Consider the following 12,120-nt stretch of genomic DNA (forward strand, 5'->3'; position numbering starts at 1 on the left):
TATTTTATAATTCAGTTAAAAATTGAATAAATAAGTGCTTTTTTTAAAAAAATTATCTTTAGTTGAGGATGGACATAGTATCTTATTTTTATGTGGTGCTGAGGACTGAACCTAGTGCCTCACACGTACAAGGCAATGTTCTACCTCTGAGCTACAATCCCAGCCGTAAATAAGTACTTTTTAATGGATAAAATAAATTGTGATATATTCATAAATACATAACTATTCAGTATTTAAATAAACCAGTATGGTTAGGTTGTAAAAATAATGAAAAGTGAACAAAGGTTAAAAATTAATAAAATATAATTTTTAAAGATAAGTCAGTATGTCATTGTTTATAGATGTACTTTTTTAAAGTATAAAAATATAGATGAGATGTATACACACCAAATTTATTGGGATATGGTTTGGTCATGCAGTTCATTTATAACTGTATGATGCTTCTTATCTTAAAAAAAAAAGAATTGAAGAAATATGTGAACCACATATGTGATTTATAATTTTCTGGTAATTGCATTTTTAAAAAAGAAAGGGAGGGGCTGGGGTTGTGGCTCAGTGGTAGAGCGTTTGTCTCACATGTGTGAGGCACTGGGTTTGATTCTCAGCACTGCATATAAATAAATGAATAAAATAAAAGTCCATCAATAACTAAAAAATATTAAAAAAGAAATTATCCTTGGGGCTGGGGTTGTGGCTCAGTGGTAGAATGCTCACCTAGCACATTCAAGGCTCTGGGTTCGATCCTCAGCACCACATAAAAATAAATAAATAAAAATAAAGATTTAAAAAAAATCTAGTTTCCCTTAAAAAGAAAGAAAGAAAGGAAGAACTTATCCTAAAACAATGTAAAGGAAACAAGTGAAACTAATTTTTATAATATATTTTAGTTAACCAAATATGTCTAAAATATTTAACATGCAATAAATATCATTATATTGTTAATGAGGCAATTTGTATTATTTACAATATACCTAAAGTGTCCTTTTTTAACATGCAATAAATACCTTTAAATTATTAATGAGATAATTTACATTATTTTTGTACCAGGACTTCAAAATCCTACATATCATATTCATAGCCTATTTCACACATTCTGAGTGCTGGACAACCACAGTGGCGAGTGGCTACCATGTTGCGTGTTATTTTTTAAAGTAGCATGATAATAAGTGAATGAAACTGAGAATTTCCGTGACGTATTACCAAGAGTATTAATTAAACTTGGGAACAGGGAAACTTGGCAAGTTTGCAGCCAAAGCATAAAACTTGTTTGACTATCTGAAAATGTTAAATTCCATATTAATGTAAAGTGCAAATACAACAATAGCCTACTCTTTAAATTTAGTATGTGAGGAGGAATTTTTAAATCAATTTGTAGAAATACTAAACAGATAATTCCCAAATTAGTAAATACGTCTACTAAACAAATACCTTCTCTCATATGGTTATCTCTACTTAGATTAGAAAAATCTTGGAGAATGACTGATATTAGACTGGTCTATTCACTTGAACTGGAGGTGGGTGCAAAGTAAAACTTGTAGCTCCTAGTAGAAAAAAGTGGTAGCAGATAAGTTCTAGCACAAAAAGGAAGATTAGAGTGTCAGATGTAAAAGCAATAAATGAAGTAAAAATTGGAGTAATATCAAATTTAGATAACTGACTTATTATGAATAGCAGAATATACAGAAAACCTGACCAGAAGAAATGAAATTATTGGCAAAACTGTTATGTCTCGAACTTTTGCATCTCTACTAATGTAACCAAGAATTTCCTGTAATTATAATATTTCATCTCATCTTCCTAGACATGATTTTTACAAGATTGATAGCATAAATAGAAATTTAAATTCAAAGTCTAAGTTTTGTTGGTGTTATAATAAAATGTAAGAAAATATTCTCTTTTCCCCTACCTCCAAATAGAGTAGCAGGAGGATCAGATGAGTTCATGATCCATCTTCTCGCTCAAGCCTCGCACTGGTCTAGGAAACATTGCCCCTTGAGGTGGCAGGGTCTTGGATACTGCTTTTCAAGAGGCGCTGAAGGCTACCCTCATCACCTCATCCACTACTGTTCACCAAGCAGAAGATGAGCCAGTCACTTCTATGATAACTATTTCAATGTGTTACTAAGGCCAACTAAAGAGGAGCCAAATTTAGGTAGTAAACTCATGTCCCCTATGTTTAGGAACTATTTGGGGTTCTTTATTTAAATAGTACATCTTGATACCAATTCCCACCCTCAGTAGCCTATCCTTCAGATTTTACCCTTGGAATGGTCTATAGAATTTGATGGATCTTTATATATAGAATTTGAGCCTTTGGAAAATTTGCTGAACTAGAGCTTTACCTTTGTGAAAGACCTGCATCTATATTTAACTTTTGTGTGGTAGCAGGATTCAGAGAAATACAACAGAAACAAGTTTTCATGCAACTTACAGTTACTGGAGGGCAGAGTTCTGTCTTACTCACTTCAATGTTCCCAATTTCAAGAACATGGTCCATCACATGGTTGATGGTAATAAATATTTGTCCAATAAATGAAATTATCTTAAATCAGTGGAGTATTTTCAGAAAAATATTTAAATGTAATTGTTAATATCTTTCTTGAGAGTTTTCTATTTATCATGTTTATGTTTCATGGCTTTATAGTTGTTATGGTTTAGCATGAGGTGTCCCCAAAAAGCTCATGTGTGCAATAATGCAAGAAGGTTTAGAGGTGAAATGATCGGATAACAAGAGCCTTAACCCAATCAGTGAATTAACCCCCTGACAGGTATTAACTGAATTGTAAGGGTGGGCTGGTAGAGTATAGCTGGAGGAAGTGGGTCACTGGAGTCATGCTTTGGGGGCATATATTTGGTGGCTGAACTTAGTCACTTTCTGCTTCTGTGTTAGAGTCTCCTGCGTTGCTTCCCTCTGCCACACTCTTCTGCCTTGATATTCAGCTTCACCTAGAGCGTGGGAGAATGGGTTCAGGCTTCTACAGATTGAGACCTCTGGAACCGTGAGCCCCAAAATAAACTTTTCCTCTCATAATGGTTCTTGGTAGGTCTTTTGGTCTCGGTAATGAAAAAGCTGACTAAAACAATAATTTCTAGATATAATGTCAATTTATGATCCTATACTTGATTATTTTTGTAATTTGTCTTTGAAATTTAATTAACATTTAATTGAACTCCTTGATGCCTTCAGCACTGTACTGAGTAAGAAGCTGGCTTTGATTCTTGCCCATAAATACAAATTTACAGTTAAGGAAGACAAGACCAATATACCTAAAACAATCACCACCTTGAAACCTGATTCTATCACAATACCTTTATTTTATTTATTTATATTTATGTGGTGCTGAAGATTGAACCCAGTGCCTCACACATGCTAGGCAAGTGCTTTACCACTGAGCTACAACCCCAGCCCCCTGATTCTATCAAATGGAGAACAATCAAAGGATGAGCTGTGTAGGACTGACAAGAAGAGTACCTGGAGTTCAGAGAAGAGGGAGAGCTCTTGGGGTAGCTGGGAAATGCTTCACTTCAGATATGTTGGGACAAACATGCCCAAAGCCCTCTTATAGCACCCATCCTCTCTCATTAGGGGTATTCAGGGTAAGCTTCTTTTGACCTTATGCTATTCCAGTGAACTATGGCTTATCCAAGGCAATGTTCTCATGCTGTAACTCCTGGAGTATCCCAGGCTTCTTTAGGGCCTAGAATCTTGTTCCTTACTTGAAGAACTTAAGGACAGACTCCCCATGGTTATTTTTCAGGGGCCCACCACTTTTTATTCAATATTTTTGGCATAGTCCATGATCCCATCCCAACTTTGAAGCTAATCTCATGGCTGTCTTTCCTCTGAGTTTTCATTGATGGAGCCCCATGAAGAATATCAGTGGAACTTCTGTGAGCCCCTTGGAAACTCCAACCAGATATTTACTGATGACCTGGAAGCTTTACCCTCCTGGAGCTGATACTCCTTCAAGACTGTCAGTCATACTCCTCTGCTGCAGGCAGGCTGGGGATGCCTGCATTCTGGCAACTGCTCCCTGCTGTCAGAAAGAGAAGCAGGTTGGTATATGAATAGAGAATTAGCTTTAAAGTGGGATAGATCCAGGTCTGAACCTCTGCAACAGCATAGAACCTTGTTAAGTTCTTCCCTCAACTGCAAAAATCAAGATAGTGCCCCTAGGAAATAGGGTCAAACTTTGCCCAGATTTGGGCAGAAGAGACCTGTGCAGAGCTTACACTGGGAGTTTCCTTCTCTCTGGGGTAGAAGGGTTTGGTCCTCAGATTGGGCAGGCACTTTGCATCCCTTCATTAATACCAAAAATGTCTCTCCTCTTAGGCAAGGATTCAGCCTAAAGCTGGCTATGCTTCTCTCTGTACCTTTAGACCTGTTGTAATCCGATCTTAGATTATTTCACCTCACTCGAACTGATATGCTATGAATTATTTTTGCTCTTCCCCCAGCCACAAACTAAAAGACAATTGCACACACCGAGTCTCCTGATGTGATGCAAAAGGAAGTATACAAATCAGACGAAGAATGCAGATCACAGAAATAGACAGTATCCTTGCCAAATGTAATCTATTTAACCTGGATCTACATGTATTAGTCATTTGGTCACCGAGAAAAAAATTACTGAAGAAAAACGAGATTTATTTTGGCTGAGGGTTTCAGAAGTTTCAGTCCATGACTGGCCAGCTCCATTGCTCTGGGCCTAAGACAAAACAGAACATCATGGCAGAAGAGCATGGGCGAGGAAAGCTGCTCAGTTCACAGCAGCCAGGAAGTGGAGAGGGGAATGGGCAGTGAAGAGATGTACCCTTTCCAGGAACACCCCTTGTGACCTACTTCCTCCAGGTTGGCCCTGCCACCTCCAGTTTCCACCAACTCCCAATAATGCTATCAAATATGAATCCCCCAATCAATTAATCCATTACGAGGGCAGAGCCTCCATCATTCGATTACTTAGAAAAATCCCCACTTCTGAATATTGCTGTATTGGGGACCAAGCCTTCAACTCTCGAGTCTTTGGAGGCCACTTTAGGTCCACAGCAAAATGCTACATAAGCCTTTAAATCTAGCTTCCAGTTTACAGGAAATACTGGAGAAACAAGTTAAACAACACTCTAAGAGAATGCAGTACATAAATTATTCTACAAGACAAATAATTCTGTCTCTTCCAAAGGGATATTCTAGATTAAAAGAGACTTAAAAGAAATAATCAAATGCAATGCATGGTTTTTGATAGGATCCTCATTTGAATAAGTCATTAAAAATATTTTGGCAGTAAAATGGAAATATGAATATGGCATTAAATGCTCTCAGATTTATTATTAATTTTTTGAATATAATATTAATGAAATTATGGATATGTACAAAACATTCTTATTTTTTAGACATGCCTGAAAATATCATGTACATCGTTTATTTTTAATTAGTTTAGGAAAAAAGCCCAATATACATAGAGACTCTAGGTGCCTATATTACTATTCCATTTTCCTGGTACTTTGAATATTTTCATAATGAGAAATAAAAGAAAAGACTGTTAAAAAATACCTGAGTATAGAGATGAGGTATGGCTTTATTTATTTCCAAATTACTGCATTCCCCAGGCAATCATTGTCAAATACACATTTCCCACCCTGAAGCAACTCTTGTAAAGAATGATCTTGAAAAGGGTTTTAAAGATGTAGAAAGGAGAAAACAAACAAGGCCTGCAACTTCAGAATCAATTGTAATTAGTTTAAACCCTCTAATGTGCACAAATACAGTAGAATTACAACTCTGTTCAACAAGGAGCAGTTCTAATGCAGTGTTAGCAAGAGAACAGCAGGACTTATATTATCATAAGTAGTGCACCACTCAAATCCTCTCTCTGACTTTCCAGTACTGTTCCCTCTAGTTGGAATGTCCTTCTTTCTGCTTCTGACAGATGATGATCTGAACCCCTTTCCTCTGTTTGAAAAAATAAAATCTCCAACTTAGGAGTTTAGGTGGGAGGCAAGGCCTGACTCCTAGTATAAAAGCTGAAAATGCCAGTTAAGAAAATTAAAGATAGCTTCAGTCTTTTTTTTTTTTTCTTTTCCATACTGGGCATTGAGCTCAGGGGTATTTTACCACTGAGCTACATTCCCAGCCACTTTTTCTTTTTTTTTTCATTTTGAGACAGGGTCTTGCCAAGTTGTTTGGCTTGCCTTGAACATGCAAATTCTCCTGCCTCAGCCTCCTGAGTCAGTGGGAATACTGGTGTGTACCACCACGCCCAGCTAGCTTCAATTTTTTTTTTGTTATTATTTATGTTGCAAGATGGAGCTTATCTCTCTCTTTTATGAGTGTGTGCTCTCCGGTGGCGGGGTTTAACTAATAAAATGAGTAGAAGTGATGCTATATTACTTCAGGAATTATCATTAAGAGAGATGAAACGTCTGACTTCATTACTTGGAATTTTCTTTCTTAAAAGGGAGGCACTATGCAAAAGCATGGTGCTGTGGAAACCCAATCTGTATGCAGAAGCCCCATGAAGAAGAATCCACCTGCTCTGCCTGAGTTCCCAGCCAGCAGCTAGCCATGTCAGTGAGCCATCTTGGACATCTCAGGCACATGAGCCTTCAGCTGCTTTGAGACCCAGCTGATGCTACTTGGAGCAGAAGAACTGTCCAGATGAGACCAGTCAATCTATAGAATGTTGAGATTATACTAATGGTTATTGATAGTTTAAGCCATGGAAGTGGCTTGTTATGCAGCAATAGATAATAAAAACTGGCAGATATCTGCTTTTTCTAGCTTTCCTGTGTTAGCTTTTTTGTTGCGGACAAAGTACTGACAAAAACAACTTAGAAAAAAAGTTTATTTGGGCTCACAGTTTTAGAGGTCTCAGCCCATGGTCAACTGGCCCCATTGCTCTGGACCTACAGCAAGGCAGAACATCATGGTGGAAAGGTGTGGCAGAGGAAAGCTGTTTACCTCCTGGTGGTGGGGAAGAGGCGTGAGGGAGAAGGAGCTGCAGGGAAGGTGAACCCCCCAGTGACCCACTTCCTCTAGCCACACCTCACCTGCCTATAGTTACCACCCACTCAGTTCATTTACATTAGATAGACAGCTTAGGTTTTGGCTATCATAATCTGATGATTGCACCTCTGAATATTCCTGCATTATCAACACAGGAGTTTTTTTGAGACACCTTATATCCAAATCATAACGCTTCCTTTTAATCTAGGTGTAGGTATGTTACCTCTGCTGGGCCAAGCAAATATCTCTGTCCCAGAATTTGATTTAGGAGCTATGACACAAAGAAGCAAGAACCACAGAGAATTTTTCTCTGATAGTACTATTTGTATTTGCAGCAAGACTGAACTCCTGAGGCAGCTGGGGCTGGTGGTAGTTTAATGTCCAGGGCTGGTGGATACTAACTGACCATATCAGCTTCAGCAGCATCCCCACAAGACCAGATCTCTGGCATGATTTGGGGAGATGTTTCTGGCTGTGTGCTTTCAGAGCCTGATTTTTGAGTTATCCAGGAAATTTAGTGAACTATCTAACGTCATTTTAACACACTTCTTTTCTACTTAATCAGCCTCTGTTGATTTCTGTTGCTTACGATTAAGAACTCTGGCACATACTCCTCTTGAACTAGCTGCCTCCTATTTTTTCCTTAAGATAAAATCCAGAGCTCAAGAATCATTCCTTCTCAAAGCCTTCAGTAACTTTCTACCCTCAAATGTGTTGCTCCTCTTCTAAGCCCATGTGTGATCTTGTGCATATCTATACCATTGGTCTTATATATATTGCAATTTCCTTTGCTTTTCTCTTTTTCTTTCTTTCTTTCATTCATTCATTTTGTTTTTTGTTTTGCAATGCCAGCGATGGAATCTAAGCCCTCACACATGCTAGGCAAGTGCTCTACCATTGAGCTACAACCAGAGCCCTATACATTGCAATTTTTAATTTCTCGGTTCCTCACTAAACTGATAACTTTAAAGGAAAAAAAAAGCTATATTTTTTTATCTCTGTATCTCTAGTGTCAAATATAGTGCTCATCTAATATTTGCTAGAGGAATAAGTAATTGAATGAACAAAATTGATGGTATGAAATTTATTATAACAGTAATGCAAATGGGCATCATTTCAAAGTTTTCATAATCATTTACATTCTTGTCATAATAGAACACCAGTAAAGTTCTACTGACAATAAAAATAGAGACAAATTTAATAATTTTATAAAATATCGAGTAAATTCTTTGGAAATTACCACTATCCATAATATTAATGGATTTCTTCTCAGACTAACAACAGTTCCCCTTTTAGGCACTGCAAGAAAATCTTTCATTGTTATTCCAACAATTACTTTTATTCTTTTTGATGTAAAAATGTTGAAAGTGCTAGCTTAAAAAATCCATTTAGATGATAGTTACTAGAGAACACTAATTACTTGGGTAGAAGAATTGTGTAAGAAAAATCACTTTAGAAGTAAAAAGATAAAATACTGGAGAATGATATTAGCCAAATTATATTGTTCTGTTATGTGCATGTACAAATATGTAACAACGAATCCCACCATTATGTACAACTATAATGCACCAATAAAAAATATGGGGAAAAAGAAGTAAAAAGATAACAGATACACATTATGATGCTTTTAAGCTTTATGATTTAGTGAAGTCCTGGCAAGCACATTCTCATTTGGGAAGAGCATGGTATTAAAGATGAGTGAAAATATTTGTATGATCAAAAATACAGCTGGTAAATCTGTATTCATCTACTACTTCAGGATCTCCAGGATCTCCAGGCATGTGATGTCAACAGCTGGGTTGTTCAGAGTTCCTTGCGTGATGGTGACATGTACCAAACCCTGAGAATAATTATGACAAGGGGCTATTTATTGTCTTTTGGCTGTGAGCATATTTTTTAACCACTTGACAAATATTATCTGCTATGCCAATTCTTCATCCCAGATGCTTTGGGAGCATAAAGATGAATAAGATACTACGTGTTCTCCAGGAGTTTGGGGTTACTATTAGGTACATGCAATTTTTTTTGTCTGTGTTTTGTCCACTATACTCTAATAAAACAATTATTAAAACATAATTGTCTCTACCACATGAATCTATATGAGGCCTAGGTGAAATGCTATAAATGAAACTCTGGACACAAGGGTTAGGACATAGTAAGTATCAGCAGATGTTACAGCTGCTGGTACTGCTGGTGCTGCTGTGGTTACTTCATGGCATTGTACCCCTATCAGATGGGAAATAGACCCAATTAGCTGCAAAGAGTTTTAGACACACAAGTCATACTAAGAGGCAATGGCATATCTCTGAATATCGGAGTCCTCAGGATTCTGAGCATCAGGTGGATCAGTGTTCTAGGTATTACAGGACCCTTCCTCCCTGTGGTCCATAAAGCAGTTCCTATGGTACAGCAAGGCAGGGTTGAATCTTGGGTGTGTTACTGCAGCTCAGTCTTACCGGTTCCACCACAGATCAGCAATCCAGATTTGTAGTCATGCAGATTCTAAATCTTTCAGCCAAGTAAGGCAACCACTTTCTGGTGGAACATTTTTCAAATCCCTTTGTAAAAGGAGGTCTATGGTTTGCTGCTCTATGCATCACCTCTGGGCATGCTGGTCGATTTTCCTTCTGTTGGTTTATTTATTTTTGCCAGTCCAGCCTCCTCCAAATTCAACCTTGAAATTGCTTCCAGAGTAATTATCTAATATTACAAATCTAATTATGTCATTTATTACCAAAAATACTTCACTGATTTCTTCCAGCCTGTCTGTGTGATAAAAACAGAATTCTTTTGCTTAGTAAACAAGATCTTTCATAATTTGCCATCAGCTTCCTCTTGTGTTGCTGCTTCATATGCACTCAATTGCTTAGATTTCCCTAAACAATTGTCAAGCATGCATTTCCTCACTTGATCCCCTCTGTCTAGTATACCATTCCCTTTCTACTGGCTAATGACTACAAGTACTATACGATTTGCTCAGATATCACCTACTTTGACTCACTGGTCTGAGATTGTCCTTTTTCTTTGCCTGGAACACACTGGTACCCAACATGTTGCCATAATAGGTAAGGTTCTTGAGAGCAAATAAAGGTAGGAAGTACAGTAAATTGATTTTAATATGATCAAAATTAAGCACATATGTAACTAAGGTCCAGGGAATTGTTTATGACACTCAATTTTTAACAAGCTACCCGAGTATCTAGAAGAAACCCATTCATTAGGTCTGGAGTGGGAGTTAAGATTCTGCATTTCTAGAAAGCACTCAGGTGATGCCAACAGTGCTGGTTTGAGGTGTACACTGAAGAGCAAGAGGTTACACTATATAAAGGTCACTGTTCTAGGTGGTGGAAATTGTAATTCCAACATATAGTCACTCTTGACAAGAGGTTTCTGGCTCAGCTAGAGAGTTGGATACACACATTGAAAGGCAGACAAAGGTCAGATAATACTATAAAATTCTACTTCTCTTTCTAAGGTGCAGAGGATCATTATCTCTGATTTTGCAGTCTCTTTCATTTTAGGTTAACATAACTGAAGTTACCAAACCATATATACCTAGAAATGTTCAAGACCACATACATTCATAAACAATGAAGACATTCATTTAAATGTTTCAGAGTACATTATACAGTATGAGGAAGTTCAGAAAATATTTGTCAATAGCTCTCAGGAACAATTCCAACACTTGTGCACAAGAAGTAAGTCCAAAAATAATCACTGCTGCTCTATAACAGCAAAATAGTGGATGTGTTCTGTTCACCTATAGCAGGGTGGATAAAATGAAATGTGGTGTTTAACACTTAACATGAATGAATCTTCATGGATTAACCCAGATAAATCTCACAAAAAAGGTTAACTGAAAAAGAAAGCAAGTAGCCAGGCACAGTAGCACGGGTCCATAGTCCTAGCTACTCAGAATACTGAAGCATCACTTGAGCCCAGGAGTTAGAAGGCAGCCTAAGCAACATAGCAAGACTCCATCTCAAAAAAACAAACGAAAGCAAGTTGCTAAAGGGTACACATAGCATAAAATTGCCTGTGTAAATTTAAACATAAAACAAAATGGAAGCTATTTTACAATATAAAAGCATGCACAGGAAATATTACATGATAAATATCAAGGTAATAGTGGTTGCTAGAAAGGAAGGTAGGGCTTGATAAGCTGGGCTTATCTCTGGGATGCAAGATAAGGGGAAGAGCAGAAGCTTAGTAGGTAAGGGTTCCCTGTCTGTTAATGCTGAATATGGGTGGAGGAGGGCTCTGCTATCCCAAGACTACACTCCAGACTGGACATTTGCCAAAGATGGATAACTTAATATTTCCCCCAAAGGTGCTTTGGGCCAGTGTTTCAGGATTCCTGATGTTCTTCCTCCCCTGTGGTCTGCAAAGTAGTTCCTAGTCTGGGATGAGGGGGGTTGAGTCTTGAGCTGTACTCAGGTGTGAAAGAGAAACTGTAATCTGCACATACTCAGGAACAGGGGTGGATGATCCCCAGCCCCTGGCTGGTGAGTCCTCTCCTTCTTTTTGGCAGTAAAGTTATTAGGAACAGCAAAGGCTTGCTTTAAATTCCAAAGTTGACATCTTTTTTATCTTTGCAAAACGTATTTGTAATTTTCATATTATATAATTAAAAATAAAAATTAAGTTCTTAAAAAGCCCAAAGTCAAGAAATATTTCATATCAGATAATACATTATAATAGAACACAAAACAGACAAAGGTAAGGGTCTTACCCCAACTTTGTGACTCCTGTCCTGAGCAATTGCAAATCTTAGTATCTCATATATATGTATGTGCATGTTCATAGACTTTTTTAAAAGTATTTTTTTTTAGTTGTAGATGGACACGATACCTTTATTTATTTATTTATTATGTGGTGCTGAGGATCAAACCCAGTGTCTTACACATGCCCGGCAAGCACTCTACCACTGAGCCACAACCCTAGCTCCTAGTGTTTTTGCCTAAACAAATGCACATAAACATTTTTAACAATAAAAGGAGAATAAAGCTGTCTTTTTTTCTATTGGAAATATGTTGAGTACCTTTTCCCACATAATTATATAAAAATTTATTCTAGACTCTATAGTGGCTGTGTTGTATTTCATTCAATACAAACAC

General features: G+C 37.3%; 1 protein-coding gene and 1 long non-coding RNA gene across 2 annotated transcripts in view; one reads left to right on the top strand and one right to left on the bottom strand.

The window, feature by feature from the left end:
* Aftph (aftiphilin) overlaps window positions 1-12,120 on the bottom strand; it is a 124,704-nt gene that overhangs the window by 66,208 nt on the left and 46,376 nt on the right. The window lies entirely within an intron of this gene.
* On the top strand, window positions 1,921-6,778 carry LOC144369361 (uncharacterized). The gene is made up of 2 exons (XR_013428947.1): window positions 1,921-4,056; window positions 6,456-6,778. It is a non-coding gene; the product is annotated as an uncharacterized LOC144369361 (long non-coding RNA).

Source organism: Ictidomys tridecemlineatus, chromosome 12 (assembly GCF_052094955.1).
Source record: "Ictidomys tridecemlineatus isolate mIctTri1 chromosome 12, mIctTri1.hap1, whole genome shotgun sequence".
Taxonomy (NCBI): Eukaryota; Metazoa; Chordata; class Mammalia; order Rodentia; family Sciuridae; genus Ictidomys; species Ictidomys tridecemlineatus.